Source organism: Cornus florida, unplaced genomic scaffold, assembly GCF_030987335.1.
Source record: "Cornus florida cultivar Cherokee Brave unplaced genomic scaffold, ASM3098733v1 CherokeeBrave_3.0.0_Hap2_Chr10, whole genome shotgun sequence".
Classification (NCBI taxonomy): Eukaryota; Viridiplantae; Streptophyta; class Magnoliopsida; order Cornales; family Cornaceae; genus Cornus; species Cornus florida.
In genome coordinates this window covers 34658182-34675663 of record NW_026775580.1, presented here as the reverse complement: position 1 = coordinate 34675663, position 17482 = coordinate 34658182, and positions in this window count along the sequence as shown.

The following is a 17482-nucleotide window of genomic DNA, read 5'->3' as shown; positions in this document are numbered from 1 at the left end:
AATTCCGAATATTCAAATTTCTAACAATGTACAACTGAACACCACCTTCTGTGCCTTAACCTGCACTTCTAAACCATCTAAAACCCACCATCACAGTCCCTAACTGAAGTTTGAAACCCTAGAAATCCATACACAGTAGCCTAACCTCGCTGAAACATCGCAGGAAAATAAATAAAAAACACTGAAGAAAACAATGGAGCAGGCTCCAAAAACAAGTGGAGCCACTTCCTCTCTTTTAGAGCCGCGTCCACTAAAGTGTGGAGCCGGCTCCACTTCAATGGAGCCGCCTCCATTGAAGGGTGGAGCTGCCTCCACTCTTCCCAGCCTCTGTCTTCTCCGACGCCGACTGTTTTCTGACTTTCTGATCATCTGTCCTTGTAATACCCCTAGTTTTCAAAAGGATAGAATTGGGAATTTAACTTTGTTTTTCGTTGATTAATTGATTTAATTATGTGACTTAGTGGTTTTGTTTTCTTAATTGATTAATTGGGGTTATTTAAATTAATATTGTCTAATTGTGTTTTTATTTAATTATTTATTTGACTTGAAATTGTCTATGTTTTGTAAGTGAATTATGTAGTAATAATTATTTATTTGTTTTTAATTGGATGTTTTAATTGTGCTGTAATTTTGTTAATTAAAAGTAGGTTAAATGATGGTAGTGTATATAGTGTAGGTTTAGGGTTTTGAAGATTAGTTAGCCGACTTTTAATGAGTCATGGAATTAGGATTAGGGTTTCGAAGGAACCTATATATATATAAGACAATATAGTCTGCTAGGTTGAAAACCCTATTCACGACATAGTATCTTGAGAGCAAAAATAGAGAGATGCTGCAGAGGGAATCAGAGAGGGTCGTGAGAGATCACCTGTAAGGCTAAAGGAGAAAGAAGGGGTTGCTTTGGGATGGAATTCAAAAGCAACAGAGGAATGGAACAGCGATCAGAGGAAGGAACAGTTGTGGAGAATTCTGAAACTTAGAGACGACGTTGAAAGGTTTCAAACCGAAACCTAAAGGCAAGTTTCAGTCTATCTCTTTCTTGTAAACTTGTGTTCTGTGCATTCTAAATAGTCTCCAAGAACCTAATTAACTTTTAAAATAGACTTGTACGCATATTAGATTAGGCTGTAGTCTGTGTTATGCTTTTAAAACTGAAATTGTGTTTTCTTGCATAAACTGCTTTGATTCGGTTTTAATTTTTGTCAAGCAATGTTAGATGGAAATTTAAGGAGTTTTTAGGACTGTTTGGACTTGTATTGAACCTTAAGAACTTTAAGGAAATTTGGAACAGAGGATTGAACTTCGCCGGAAGTGAAGAAGATAAATAGAAAAAGCATAAACTGTTCCGATCATGGTTTAAGCTTTTGTCAAGTAATTCATACTAGAATTGGAGAAGTTTATAGGGTTATTAGGACTTCATTTGAACCTTAAAAATCTTTAACAAAAGTGGGACGGAGGACTGAAACTTTGCCTGAAGCGAAGAAGGCAAACAGGGGAAGCGGAGAAGGAAAAACGGAGGCTGGGTGAGTGGAGGCGGCTCCACCCTTCAATGGAGGCGGCTCCATTGAAGTGGAGCTGGCCCCACAAGGGGTTGAGGTGGCTCCAATGTGGGTGGAGCCGGCTCAACCTAAAATTGGAGGCGGCTCCCTTGAACAGAACCCCTTTCGGGGGTATTTTTGGTAGTTTTCTGACTTCAGGGGCTTGAACGGAGTTTCCAAAAAGTTATGGGAAGTTGTAAATACTTAAAATTAACCTGTTAGACCCTTAAAATAGTTAGTATAATAAGTTTTTGGGTTAACTGGAGAAGACGGTATGAACTATAAAATATTAAATGTGAATGCCGTCAGGAAGGAAGGAGGACTGTATTGCTAGTGTTTAGCAAATCAGATGAACTGGTATAAAAGGGATTTGTAGGATTTCATATAAGTGATATCTGTAACATAATTAAGTCCCAGGAATGTTGGTTAGGTTGTGGTTATGGACCTCATGTAATTTTAGCTATTACATTGCATGTCGTCAGGAGTTATAGAGGTTTGGTTTCTAGTTTTGTTTTGGCAAACTGAATGGACTAGTATGGAAATACCATTAGGATTTCATATAATATACCTCGGTTAGACTTCCAAGTGTCATTATATCAGGCACTGGATTCATAAGGAAGGATTAATGGACATCATGAAATTTATACAAGAAGTTGCGTGCTGTCAGGGATTGAGGAGGATTTAACGGCTAGTCTTTGTTTTAATAATTCAAATAAACTAGTATGAATGTATTGGTTGGGAATTCTCATATAATGTGATCAATTTAAAATTCTGAAAATCATTATATCGTGTTATGGATGTTAATTGCTGAACTAATATATTTCCTGTTCTGTCAATTATATGGGGAGTGGATGGTTTAAATTGTTTATCATTACTATAGCAATTTGAATGAATGTTTCGTGATTTTAATCATGTACTGCATGCACAATAAAATCTTTCTTATGTCTGATTACTGTTATGTCAGACTTTGGATGTATTTGATGTTCTAATGAATGTGCATCATTTGTGGATCATTTGCATTATATGTACCGGTATGGGACGGTGACATATTAGGGATAGATTAGATAAAAAAACTAAGTCCTACCCCTTTATACATAAGGAGTGGATTAACTAAAACAGTTAAATCCTACATGGATGCATGTCCTGTCAACTAAAATAGTTGAACGACATAATGGATATTTGTTTTATCTTTCTGCACTAGGAAGGAATTTATATATATACTTATGGTACCGTGATACGAGCTTGAGTCTCCTGATCATGGTTAGGGTGCGTATATCGCAAAGGTTAGGTAGCTAGATATAACTGATGTTCCCTGGTAGGTCTAAGTACTTGGCCGCTGGAAAGCGTGTTTTTATGTCACCTTCTACCCAGGCTGAACTATGTTATAGGCTAGTGAGCATCCTATAGTGTGTACATATATATATGGACTATTTTAGATATTACCGAGCAATTTAGGATGTATCTGCGTATCGAGTTTATGTACGGATTGTAGTAGGATGGAACTTGTATGTGGGCCTGACCTACCTTTATTTTTCAGGTGTTCGTGAGTACTAGGCTTAGGGCTTGATCGTGGTGATGCAGATACAGCCACTTACTCTTCCGACTACATAGGATTTCTTTTCTTATTTTAGTTTTGGATTTTTATTCTGTAAATTTATTTATCAGCTGGAATTATTAGAAGTCCACTGGATGGATTCCCGAGTTGTACGGATTTGAAGGATTTAAAAAATATTAATTTATTATTTAAAGTTTGAGGATTTTTATTTTAGATTTCTTTTAGCGCATTATTATTTTATTCTTAATTCAGTTTTTTTTTTCCTGCTTGTTTATATATTGATTGTTTGGTATCCCTTGGATCTGTGCTCGGACTTGATCACCGTGGCTCTAGAATCGAAGGGCATCACAGTCCTCCATTCCCAAAGCTCCTAGGTGTCTAATACTAGGTCCATTGTGTTCCAGAATCATTTAAACCCTTTGGTTACTAATTGTCAACAATTAAAACCCGAACTGTGCAATACGGATACAAAATGAGCAATTTATAATTCCTCTATGTTTACTGTTTAAGTAAATCAACCATGAAACTCAAACCTATTTTAATGTTTCATCAACGTGTTCCGGACTAAACTAAAATCCTTATATATCAATTTACAAGAATTAGATTATGAGTTACATAAGATAGAATATAAAACAAACAGTACACAATATAAGAATACTTTTAGTTTTAAAAACACCAAAGACATGCAATTCAGTTTAATCGTTAATCTTTGTTTATTCCTGGAGTTGTATTAGACATGCAAAGAACACGAGCCAAAGGAAAAGAGCTAGGATTAGAACTTGCCTTTAGCCTTGCACCGTCGTCTTCCTAAGTTTTCCGGCGATTCCTACTGTAATCCTCCTCTGTTCTCTCTCTACTTCCACAGTCGTGAATAGAGTTCTAAAATCCTAGGCAAAACCTTAATATATATATATATATATATAGGTTTAAGAAAACACTAACCCTAATTCTAATATAAGATAAAGACGGCCAATTAAATCTATATCTAAGGCGGCTAAAAACATAACTACGAATAACAAACCCTAAATTAAAATAAATAAAACCAATTCCAATTAAAAAAAAAAATAGAAACCTACCCAATTATACAATTAACCAGTAATAGAATTAATAAAATAATTCAATTAAATAACATAATTAATCAATTAAATCAAATAATTAAATAAAATAAAATACTGCAATTAATGAATTAATCAACAACAAACAAAACAACCAAACAAATAGCTAAATAACCACATAAGAATGCAAAATTACAATAAAACCTCAAAATAAACTACTGAGAGTATCCTTTAAAATTAGGGGTATAACATTCTTCCCCCCTAACAAAAGGAATTCCGTCCTCGGAATTCGCTCTTACCTTCGTCCAATATTTTAGGAAACTGCGAGCGAATGACATCCCCCCGTTCCCAAATAGACTCAGCCTCATTGTGATGACTCCACTGGACACGAACTAAAGAGATAACCTTAGTATGAAGAATCTGATCCCTTCGGTCTATAATACGACACGGTGGCTCCATATAAGTTACATCTGGTTGTAACTCAATCTCCCAAACATCAATATGCTGATACTGATCCTCATCTCGCAGAAATTTCTGCAACATGGATACATGAAACACGTGTACGATCCAAATTATCCGGAAGTGCCAACCGATAAGCAACAGCTCCAACTTGATCCGTAATCATGAATGGACCAACAAATCGTGGAGACAACTTCCCTTTCTTCCCAAAGCATGATGAGCGCTGAAAAGTGCGTATTTAAACCCCTTAAGCTTAGGCATTTTAGTACCTTTATCTATCTTACTTTACCGTTTTAGATTGATTTTGTATTATTTCCATTTTCAGGCACTTATCCCGAAAATAAGCTAACTAAGCCAAATAAGAGCTTAATTGAAGCAATTCTGGGATTAAACAAAGAAAGGAGCAAAGTGGAAAAGAAAGAAGCAAATAAAGCCAAAGGTGGGAGGCAGCAAAGTTCGATCGATCCAACTTCAAGGTTCGATCGATCAAACACTGATCGATCTCAGTACTTCAAGATAGATCCAAACCTTGACCCAAAGCAGATAGTCCAAAGTTCGATCCATCCAACACCACCCTTCAATCGATCGAACACTTTTGTCCTTATTCAAATGATTGATCTTATCCATAGCTGTACCACCCACTAACCACTTTTGTCCTTTTCCCAAAAATATCTCCCAAAATATCTCGGATTTGTTTTTTCCCAAAAAGCTCAACCAGTTGGATCAATCCAGCCTAAGTTCGATTGATCTCGGCCATGTTCGATCGATCCAAGTCCAAGGTTCAATCGATTGAACTTCATCCAGTGCGAAAAAGTTAAATTTCTAGCTCATTGAAAGTTGTCCTTTATCCAATCATTTAGGAATATTGTGTGCACAACCCCAGCTCATTTTGGGTGTCATTTGACCTACCTATATAAGGATAAGAATTGCTTTTTACAAAGAAGGGAGCCAATATCATATCATATCATCTCTTGGAGAGCAAGCTTAGAGAAGAATGAAGCTAGAGACATAAAGGGGGGAGTTCTTCATCAACAAGGAGCAGATTTCTTCCATGGAGTTAGCCCTTGAGGGTTGGAGCAACATCACCATGAGTGGCTAGACATCCTCTTGGGGCTAGAGTTAGCCCCAAGCATGCTTTCTATATCTTAATCTTGTGTATTATTGAGGGATTAGTGTTGTAATTAATGTTTTGACACTTTGATATATATATAAATCTTGATTGTTCAATGATTTATGTGGTTAAATGCTTTCAACTGATCATTTTATTCTATCCATATGTCTATGTATGTTAGAATAGATATTCATGTGCTTGTCTCTAGATTTTGTGTTATTAATGCATGTCTATGTGTATTGATCCTATAGATTTAGAGATTGTCAAAACATAGTGCTTAATGGAATGCTCTTGTGATTTTCTTAATGGTTCATACTTATTCCTTAATGGATTGTGCCTCTCCCTTAGTTTATTTTCATTCTAGTAGTGTAGATGTAGTGTAGTTGTAGTGTAGTGTTAAATGGGGGGACAACCCATGCTTGTTGTTTGATGATCCATGCTTTTGAATGCAAGTAGCATATGTCTCTAACCTTGTGTTGTATTTGGATTGTGAGCTTAATGAAAGGATTAATGACTTGTTTTGATCAATTGTGCCTTTCACATGTTGTTTAGACAATATATGCTTCATTGCTTAGATATATTGTGCCTTTCACATAATGTTTAGACAATACATGCTTAACTGATCATCCTTGCTTGTTGAATCAACCAAACACACACACACCAATATTGCAACACACCATTTGCCCTCGTTAGTCACTTGTCAATGGTATAGAAATGCATTGCTTGGTGGTGATCTCTAAACCCTAAAACTCTTCTCTCTCTTATTTGCTCTTAGTTGCATTCTTTTGTTATCACTTAGTTTAATTTAGTTGCTCTCTAGTCTAATCAACTAACCAACCAATTGTTTGATCACTCAACCTACTAGCCCTAATAGCGATTCCACAACCTTGTTCGACCCTCACAATCCCTTTAGATGATCCCTACTCACCCTAACTATATTCTTAGTGAAGGTAGTAGTGGCTTCTATAAATGTAAAACTTGGCCATTGCCTTAATGCACACTCTGTAAGCTTGTGGTGCGGCGGCACACTTGTCAAAGCACATTACACCCTTCATAGGAGACACTTTGAGTAAAACCTGATCCCCAACTTGAAACTCCAAAGCACGTGTGCTATGATCCCCATAACTCTTTTGCCTACTTTGGGCAGTGCCCATACGCTCCCGAATAATAGCGATCTTCTCAAAAGTATCCTTAATGAACTTAGGACTCAAGAATCTGCTCTCGCTAACCTCAATCAAACAAACAGGCGATCGACATAGTTGGCCGTATAATGCCTCAAATGGTGCCTTGCCAATAGTCTTCTGGAAGCTATTGTTATATACAAACTCCACCAGTAGCAAATAGTCCTCCCAGTGGCCCTTGAAATCAAGAATACACGACCGAAGCATATCCTCCATGATCTGATTAACCCTCTCAGTCTGTCCATCAGTTTGAGGATGATAAGTAGTGCTAAGATGTAATTCTGTACCCAAAGCCTACTGAAAACTCTTCCAAAATCCTGACACAAAACTCGAATCCCTGTCCGATATAATAGACAACTTTATGCCATGCAGCTTTACAATCTCTGTAATGTAAAGCGTTGCCAACTGCTTCGAAGTAAAGTTAGTGCGAATAGGCAAGAAATGAGCTGATGTAGTCAATCTATCCACGATGACCCAAATGGAATTGTGATCCTTGAAGGAATTAGGCAATCCTTCTACAAAATCCATAGAAATGCTCTCCCATTTCCACTCTGGTATAGGTAGTGGCTGTAGAGCTCTTGGCGGCCTCTATGATCAATCTTGATCATCTGACAAGTACTACATCGAGAGATGAAAATAGCAATTTCCTTTTTCATACCTGCCCACCAAAACTGCCACTTCATATCCTGATACATCTTGTCTCCTCCTGGATAAACAAAAAACTCAGAGTGGTAAGTCTCAGTCATCACATCCTTCCTCAAATCATTAGCAGAAGGTACTACCAACTGCCCCTTGTACCTCAAACCTCCATCAGCCCCAACATAGTAAAAGGGAACCTCCCCGGAAGCTATCTCTGCAACTTTATCAATGCACTGCTGATCCATGAGTTGTGCCTTCAAGTCCTTGTGAATGATAGAATATGTAACTACCATGCAAGCCATGAAAGCATCCAATAATTCATCCACCTTCTTCAATGCATTCCACTCAGTAATGAATAGAGCGGAAAGACTACCAACAGGTCGGCGACTGAGTGTATCCGCCACCACATTCACTTTCCCCGGATGGTACTGTATAGAGAAGTGATAGTCTTTCATAAACTCTAACCATCTGCGCTGTCTCATATTCAGCTCTCGCTGAGTGAACAAATACTGCAGGCTCTTGTGATCGCTAAACAATTTAAATGACTCACCCAACAGATAATGCCTCCAAATACATAAGGCAAAAACCATAGCTGCCAACTCCAAATCATATGTTGGATAATTAAGCTCGTAAGGCTTAAGCTTACGAGATCCATACGAAATCAGTCGCTCCTCCTGCATCAAAACACATCCAAGACCCTGCAAAGAAGCATCTATGTAGACAAGATACTCTATCCCGCTCTGTGGGGTAGACAAAACCAGTGCAGAGGTTAACTTAGTCTTCAGCTCATCAAAAGCCTTCTGACAATGTTCATCCCACACGAACTATACACCCTCTTTAGTCAAATGAGTGGGTGGTCCCGCTATCTTGGAGAACCCCTGGATGAACCTATGATAATATCATGTCAATTTGAGAAAACTTCGGATCTCGGTAGGTGAGGTAGGCTGTCCCCACTCAACCACTGCTAAAACCTTGGCCCGATCCACCGCTATTCCCCTTTCTGACACCACGTGACCCAGAAATTTCACCTCTCGTTGCCAAAATTACATTTCTCGAACTTAGCATATAACTGGTGTTCACGAAGTGTCTACAACACAATCCGAAGATGTCTAGCATGATCATCCTCTGACCTTGAATAAATGAAAATGTCATCTATAAAGACAATGACAAACTGATCTAAATAAGCCCTGAAGACTCTGTTCATTAAATCCATGAAATCATAGGTGCGTTAGTTAACCCGAACGGCATCGCTCGAAACTCATAAGATCCGTATCTAATGAGAAACGTTATCTTGGAACATCCTGTTCCCTAACCCGAAGTTGATGATATCCAGAACGAAGATCAATCTTAGAGAAGTATGTAGCTCCCTTCAACTAATCAAAAAGATCATCAATCCTGGGTAAAGTACTTGTTCCGAATAGTAACCTTGTTCAATTCCCTGTAATCTATACACAGGCGAAGTGAACCATCCTTTTTCTTCACAAACAGAACCGGTGCTCCCTAGGGTGAAGTATTCCTACGAATGAAACCCTTACTGAGTAATTGCTGAATATAATCCCTCAACTCTCGCATCTCCACTGGTGCCATCCTATATGGTGCTCTAGCAATAGGCGTAGTGCCTAGAGCTAAGTTAATCACAAAATCGATCTCTCAACTAGGTGGCAACCCTAGAATCTCCTAAAAAACATCCGGAAAGTCCTGTACAATTGGTATGCAATCCAATGACACAGTAACCTCCTTTTCCGTTTCCTCCTCTATATGAAACAAATAAGTGCTATTAACCCCGTTAGAACGTGGCATAGCGACGACGTACAGATCCTGACCAGGTATGGTAAACACAACAGACCTATCATAACAATTAACTTGGGCATGGTAGTGAGATAACCAATCCATCCCAAATATCACATCATAAGTGTGCATGTCCAGGACCAGTAGATTGGCTAGAAATCTGAGTCTACCAATATCTAGTGTCATAGGCCCATCACTCTCATGTAAAATGGCTATATTGCCCAAATGTGTAGAAATACCCTGAGGTCTACTGCATACTCGTGTCGTCATCCCCGATAGAGCAACAAAAGACCGAGATACAAACGAGTGTATAGCACCACACGTCCTAATGAACCATGAATAGGAAACTTACCCTTAACAGCCTGAGGTGCCTAAACATCCTGTGGCATGGGGTTGTACACCCTGCCATAATGTAGCTGCTGTGGTGCCTGTCCCTGAGGCTGTGGCAGTGCCAGTAAAGCTGGATATGTCTGTCCTTAAATCTGTGGAACCTGTGGAGCTGGTAAAGGTACCGGTGCCCTCTGTCCCTGCTGCACATGCTGTCCCCGTCCCTGTCCTACTTTAGGACACTGCCTGGAAGTGTGACCATACTCTCCATAAGTGTAGCAACTACCCTGGAAAGTACTAAATGGCCTCCTCTGTCGGTTAGCCTGTGGCTGACCCTGTCCTACCTACGGTCCCCCATTCTGCTGTCGCTGAATAGGTGCCCCATCCTTGTGAGCATCTGAACCACCTTGTACTTCTTCCAAGGCTGTTATCCCTGGAATTCGCCTTTGTCATTCTGTCAGTGACCGCTGCCATTCCCTTTCTCAGCTGACTGATTTGTAGAGTCTCTGTCACCCCGCTTCTCACCCTTGGCCTATCTGAAGTCCACAGTCAACTGATACTGCTGTAGAGCGGCGTCTACCACCTGAGTGAAAGTAGTATAGGCTAGATTACCTGTAATAGCTCTTGATAGACCACATCAGTCCCTTAACAAAACTATTTCGCTTCTTCTCCTCTGTATCCACCTCCTCTGGAGCACAAAGAGATAAGCGCATGAACTGTTGCTCATACTCTGCCACTGTCATGTTCCCCTACTGCAGATTAAGAAACTCTATCTTCATAGCTGCCCTGACTGCATAAGGGAAGTACTTCTCATCAAAGCAAGTACTGAACTGATCATAATTCAGTGATATCCTCTCCTCTGTGGTGGTAACTGACTCCCACCACTGTAGTGCATCCCTAACTAGCTTGAAGGTAGCAAGCATCTGCTTCTGAATCTCCGTGCACTGAACCAGACGAACATGTCGCTCAATATCCTTCTTCCACAGATGAGCTGCTTTTGCATCGGTGGAGCCTGAGAACTCCTAGCCTTCTCCCAAGTATCAGTCTGAACAACCGGTGCTGGTATCGGTGTCGGCTGTACCTGAGGCTGATTCTGAAGTGCAGCTGTTACCCCTGCTTCTATAGCCCAACTATGAGGTCATAGATGTGAGGAGGATACTCTGGATCACTGACCTGATCCTGAGCCTGCTGACCTTCCTCCTGCTCTTAATGGAACTAACCATCATCATCCTGAAGCTCTGGCAAACGCTGCTCTTCCTCTATTAGCTGACGTTGTAGGCATTCCTGCTGCCTACGTGCCGCTCTCCTCTGTTGCCTGTTCCCTTGCAGGTTCCATCCCCTCCTAGCGTTAGCCATCTGTTAACACGGAAATAACAGACATCAGAACGTGGTTAAACAAACCGTAAAGGAATACAATGAATCATAAACTTAAGCTCTAATCAAGAGAAAACACTACACAGAAGTCTTAATACGAAACATCCTAGAGACACTTCAACCTAGAGTGCTCTGATACCAACTGTGATACCCCTTGGATCCGAGACACGGGTTGATTAGGCCCAACCCCAAATCCGAGGGAATATCAAACAATTAATATTTAATAAACACAAAATACAAAAGAATTAATGAAGAAATAAATAAACTGATCGTCCATAAAACCTCCATAAAATCCTTAAAATCCTTAAACTGATCCTCCATAAAATCCTTAAACTGATCCTCCATAAAACCTCCAATAGTTAAACAACTCGGGAATCCATCCATTGGACCCCTAATATGAAAATCCAAACTGAAATATAAATAGCTAAAAGACATCCAAAGTTAAGTTATAAAGAGAAGTCCTACGTCGTCGGAAGAGTGAGTAGTAATCTCTGCTTAGCAGGATCAAGTCTAAGTCTGAAACTGACGAGTACTTGAAAAATAAAAGTGGGTCAGGCCCACGAACAAGTTCTATCCTACTACAATTCAAGCAGAGACTCGATATGCATATACATTCTAACCAACTCAACAATAACTATATAATCCATATATATTTTTACACATCCACATTACAGGACTCTCACAGGACTATGCAGGGGGTCTCAACCTGAATAGAAGGCAACATGCAAAGCGCACCTGAGTGGGCATAAGTACCTAAGCCTAACAGGGTATACCTCAACCTAGCATATCCAGCTATGCATCCTACCGCATATACGCTCCCTAACCGACGACTCTGAGACTCAAGCTCATATCTCGGTGCCATAAAAATATATTTAAATTCCATCCTATCCATCCAAGGTATGTCCAGTTAGTCATTCAGCTTGTGCAACTTCTTTGACTTAACATAAATAGCAAATAATACAATTAGTCATTCAGCTTATGCAGTTTCTTTGACTTAATCATAAGTAGGATTTTATTTATATAATCCGTTCCCTTATTCTGAGATAGGTAGGACTTAGCGTTTTGAGCTGATCCAAACCTAGTATGCCACCATCCCATATCGGTGCATACCATCCAACCATGAAACAGTTGATTAAACGGTTAATACATGTAACTATCAACTGATCCATAATAAGCATAAATAGGGATATAAAAATTAACATACTTATTCCAGTAATTGATAAATCTAAGGAAAGAGATACATCAATTAATTCCATGATGAGCATAATAAAAGAAATAGATAAACTATCATGCTCATCCCATACCAATCCAACAATAGATGCGAGATATAATCAAATCCACACATAAATTAATACCCAACAAGCATAGCAAAATATATTATTTGACATGCTTAATTTACATCATTGATACATGATTAAAGATGTATAATCCTTGACAGAGAATTGCTAAAATAAGTCCTGGCAGTTTAAAAATCCATAATCCGATTAAGTATACGCTAGTAGTTACAAAATTCTGAATATTCGAATTTCTAACAATGTAAAACTAAACACCACCTTTTGTGCCTTAACCTACACTTCTAAACCATCTAAAACCCACCATCACAGTCCCTAACTGAAGTTTGAAACCCCATAAATCCATACACAGTAGCCTAACCTCGCTGAAACATCGCAGGAAAATAAAAAATAAAAAAATAATAAAAACTGAAGAAAACAATGGAGCAGGATCCAAAAACAAGTGGAGCTGCCTCCACCCTTTTGGAACCACCTCCACTAAAGTGTGGAGCCGGTTCCACTTCAATGGAACCGCCTCCATTGAAGGGTGGAGCCGCCTTCACTTTTCCCAGCTTCCGTCTTTTTCGACGCCGGCTGCTTTCTGACTTTTGGATCATCTGTCCTCCATTCCTAAAGCTCCTAGGTGTCTAATACTAGGTCCATTGTGTTCCAGAATCATTTAAACCCTTTGGTTAATAATCATGAACAATTAAAGCCCGAACTGTGCAATAAGGATGCAAAACGAGCAATTTACAGTTCCTCTATGTTTACTGTTTAAGTAAATCAACTATGAAACTCAAACCTATTTTAATGTTTAATCAATGTGTTCCAGACTAAACTAAAATCCTTATATATCAATTTACATGAATTAGATTATGAGTTACATAAGATAGAATATAAAACAAACAGTACACAATATAAGAATACTTTCAGTTTTAAAAACACCAAAGACATGCAATTCAGTTTAATCTTTAATCTTTGTTTATTCCTATAGTTGTATTAGACATTCAAAGAACACGAGCCACAGGAAAAGAGCTAGGATTAGAACTTGCCTTTAGCCTTGCACCATCGTCTTCCTAAGTTTTCCGGCGATTCCTACTGTAATCCTCCTCTGTTATTTCTCTGCTTCCATAGTCGTGAATAGGGTTCTAAAACCATTGGTGAAACCTTAATATATATATATATATATATATATATATATATATAGGTTTAAGAAAACACTAACCCTAATTCTAATATAAGATAAAGACGGCCAATTAAACCTATGTCTAAGGCGGCTAAAAACATGACTACGAATAATAAACCCTAAATTAAAATAAATAAAACCAATTCCAGTTAAAAAAAAAAAATAGAAACCTACCCAATTATACAATTAACCAGTAATACAATTAATCAAATAATTCAATTTAATAACACAATTAATCAATTAAATCAAATAATTAAATAAAACAAACTACTGCAGTTAATCAATTAATTAACAACAAACAAAACAACTAAACAAATAGCCAAATAACCACATAAGAATGCAAAATTACAATAAAACCTCAAAATAAACTACCGAGACTATCCTTTAAAATTAGGGGTATTACATTCTTCCCCCCTAACAAAAGGAATTCCATCCTTGGAATTCACTCTTACCTTCGTCCAATATTTTAGGAAACTGTGAGTGAATAAGAAAGGGTGCACTATATTGAGAAACCATGCCAAAGCTAGTGCAATCAATTACTTCGGTAAATATCCCCTTCCTCACCACAAATATGCTTTTATTTGATGAGTTAAAATGTGACTTAATTGTGCTATGAGATGAGGACTATATTATTATCTAGTCATGGCATAATTAATATGGTTAGTGATCACGACATAAATGCTACTCGTTGCAAAAATGTCTATGTTAAAGTAGTTTGTCTTGGATTTTGTGACTTAAACATACTAGCATGCATTTATTATTAATCAAGACTAAATTTGTGAAAGATATTTGGAATTGCATGCTATTAAAGAAAGTCACTCAAAAATGTTAAAAGTTACTTCATTTGAATTTGTTTTAAGTAGCTATATCTAGAAAGTCATTTATGTGCCTTTGTGATTTTAAATGATTCACTTACATTATTGGCATCACTAGCACGTAAAATGAAACTATTTGAACTGGAAGACAATTGGATAAAATCCAGAAAATTAAGTTCTATTTCAATGAGGAAGATGGACTGGTTTTGCAATTCCCGCACAAACCGGTCGACTGAAACATAACTTCGGATGACCGAAATATCTATTTCGGCAAACCGAAACTCCAATCCGGCTGACCGAAATAAGCAAATCAAAATTGCTTTAGGATGTAAATTGGCCGATTGATAGAGTCATTTCAGTCGACCGATGTGTGTGCAGCATCAATATTTATAAGGCTTTCAAATCTACATCATGATATGCATTGTAGGTCATTATTGGTAATTAAGTTAGAATATGTTCTTAAGAGTTCAACCAATAAGATGCCTTGTATATATGTTTTTGTGCATCATATGACTTTGAATTAAAGTAATAAGAATGCTATAAGTTTTTGTATGAAATAATTTTATCAAATGCATAACTTATTGACTTCATATCTAAAAAGTCTATGAAGAAAAATTACCAGGAATTGAAATGTATATTATTTTGAACTATATGTTTAAAATTATCAATCGCCTTATGTGATTAAAATAAGCTCATAGAGCTCTCTTTGAAAGGCTTAGTGATTTTCTCAAAATTGATGGTTTTTTATAGAATTGATATATATATGTGTTTGCAAAACCATTAATGAAAATATGTTGATTGCACTTATATACTATCCTTGAATCAACATTTATGATTTGTGCAAAGAAGTTTACCACTAGCATACAAAATGAATTAAAATTAGCATGATGAGTAAACTTGAATTCTTCTAAGGAGTGAAACTCCTCAAGTGTCATGAAAATTAAATTTCATATATCTTTTTGACACTTTAGTCTTGGGATTATATTTTTCAAAGAACACTTTGTTCTAACCTAGATGACTAATGAGATATCACAAGTGTTATTCTACTTTAATATATCCATTTTTAGCACTCTAGAACTTCATATGATATTTCTTGATCAATTCTTAAAGAATGTGTCTAAAAGAGATAATTTGTTTATCCACATGAAGAGTCATGTAACCAATCTCTCACCACATCTCTTAAAGAAGATATTTTGGTATCAAAACTTTTTTCTAGAACTTCATGAGATACCTTGACATCACATCTTGAGAAATATAAACAAAAGAAATATTGAGCTCATCCACATGTACAATCATGTAACCAATTATTTCTAATCATACATGTCAAAGAAAATATGTTTTTGCATAATTGAAAATTCATTGCACATAACTAGAATAGTAATACTACTTGTATATGCCTTGTGCTTTACATGCCACATGTGATTCTTATCATTCAACCATACGCTTGTAGAAGAGGATCTTTTGGTATAAAAGACTTCATTTATATATCATTGCTTTTAATGAGGTGTGTCCATTAAATGATATATGATGCAAATGAAAGTACACTCACAGGGGGAAATTATTAACAATCTCTTGAATGTTTATTGCATGACTTGTTATGCTTAATTGACTTATTTTAAAAATTGTCAAGCATACTACAAAATGACTTGTTGGTCATAATACTCACACTTATAAGCTTTCATAATTTTGATGAAATTTTTCGTCATTCTTGAATATATCAAATGGGAAAAATATTTTAGGATTGAAGCACACTTAACTTCTTAGATTTGCCTCTACAAAGGTTTTTTCCTTTTGGATTACTCTAATCCATGCTTCATTTTTTTTTTTTTTTTGTTACAGTTTATTATGTATACTTTTGTAAATGCCATGAACCTTTAGATCTTTTGAACTCATGCTATCAATGAACTTGGTATCTTATGATATAATTACTTATATGTTACACTCTAAAGCATATTATAGTCATTACCAATATATTTCCATTTCATGATAACCATTGCTTCACAATGCTAAATGATAAATGCTTAATGAAGTTATTTAGCCCTTCCACCTTTTTGAGATGACAAAGGGGGAGAAAAATGTGATGTGTAAAATGTTATGTTGTTTCATATCAAGAGGGAAGATGCCTCTAGTTGTTGGATCAAATGCTTCATGTAATATATCATTATGTTATCATACTTATTCTTGCATGTCAAATGAATGATATATATGTCTTCTGATAGAAGCATGTTGATAAAGGGAGATTTGTAGAAATCTCTTGAAAAGGAAAATGATCTTATATGCATGTTAATGTCTAAAATTCATAAAGAATGTACAAGCATGCTATTTTATAACATTATGTTCATTGAATGCACTTTGATAGGGGGAGTATTCTTCAAATGTTACTCCACTTGTTCATGAACACATTAATGTTTTGTCATCATAAAAAAGGGGGAGATTGTTGACCTTAAGGATTCCATCCATGGACAATTTAGAGGTTTTGATGACAACAAACCATTAATGATGTTTAAGGACTAATGTTTACATTGAGTATTATAGATTATTCACATTCAAAGGATGACCTCAATGAAGCACGAAAGATCAATTCCAAGTATTCCATTATTCAAGATTACATCTATGGAAAGCAAAGAAGACAAAAAGGAACATGAAGTTGCAAAGAAGCAAATGCAAAGTCCATCCAAAGATAGCTTGGACCACAACGAGCAAGAAATTAACTCAAAGAAAGGAAGAAAGCAAGTCTACCTAAAAGCCTACACGATCATGAACAAAGCGTGAAGAAAAGAGTAGATAGGATGGTGAGTGTTTAGGATTTAATGTCAAAGTATTTATGAATCCATTTGAAGCTCATCTTTATAGGACCATGTATATCATATCATTATTCATATGCCCCTATATCCATTAGTAATAGACTATGCACTTCATTCGTATATAATTGACATATGGAGTCTTTGCTAAAGTGTGGGTTAGTTCAAGCTTGCATAAGCTTTGAAAGAACTCATCACTTATGCTAGAAATGCTAAGACTATGCACATCAATCATAATTCATATTGGCCAACAATTAAGGCATGAGAAACCTTCATTACCATGAGTTGGTAACGGACATTAGGACCCCAGAATGTGCGTCATGAAAAACTGTGTTTTTGGCTAAGTGTGAAAAATGAATTTTTGAAATAATGATTATTTCAA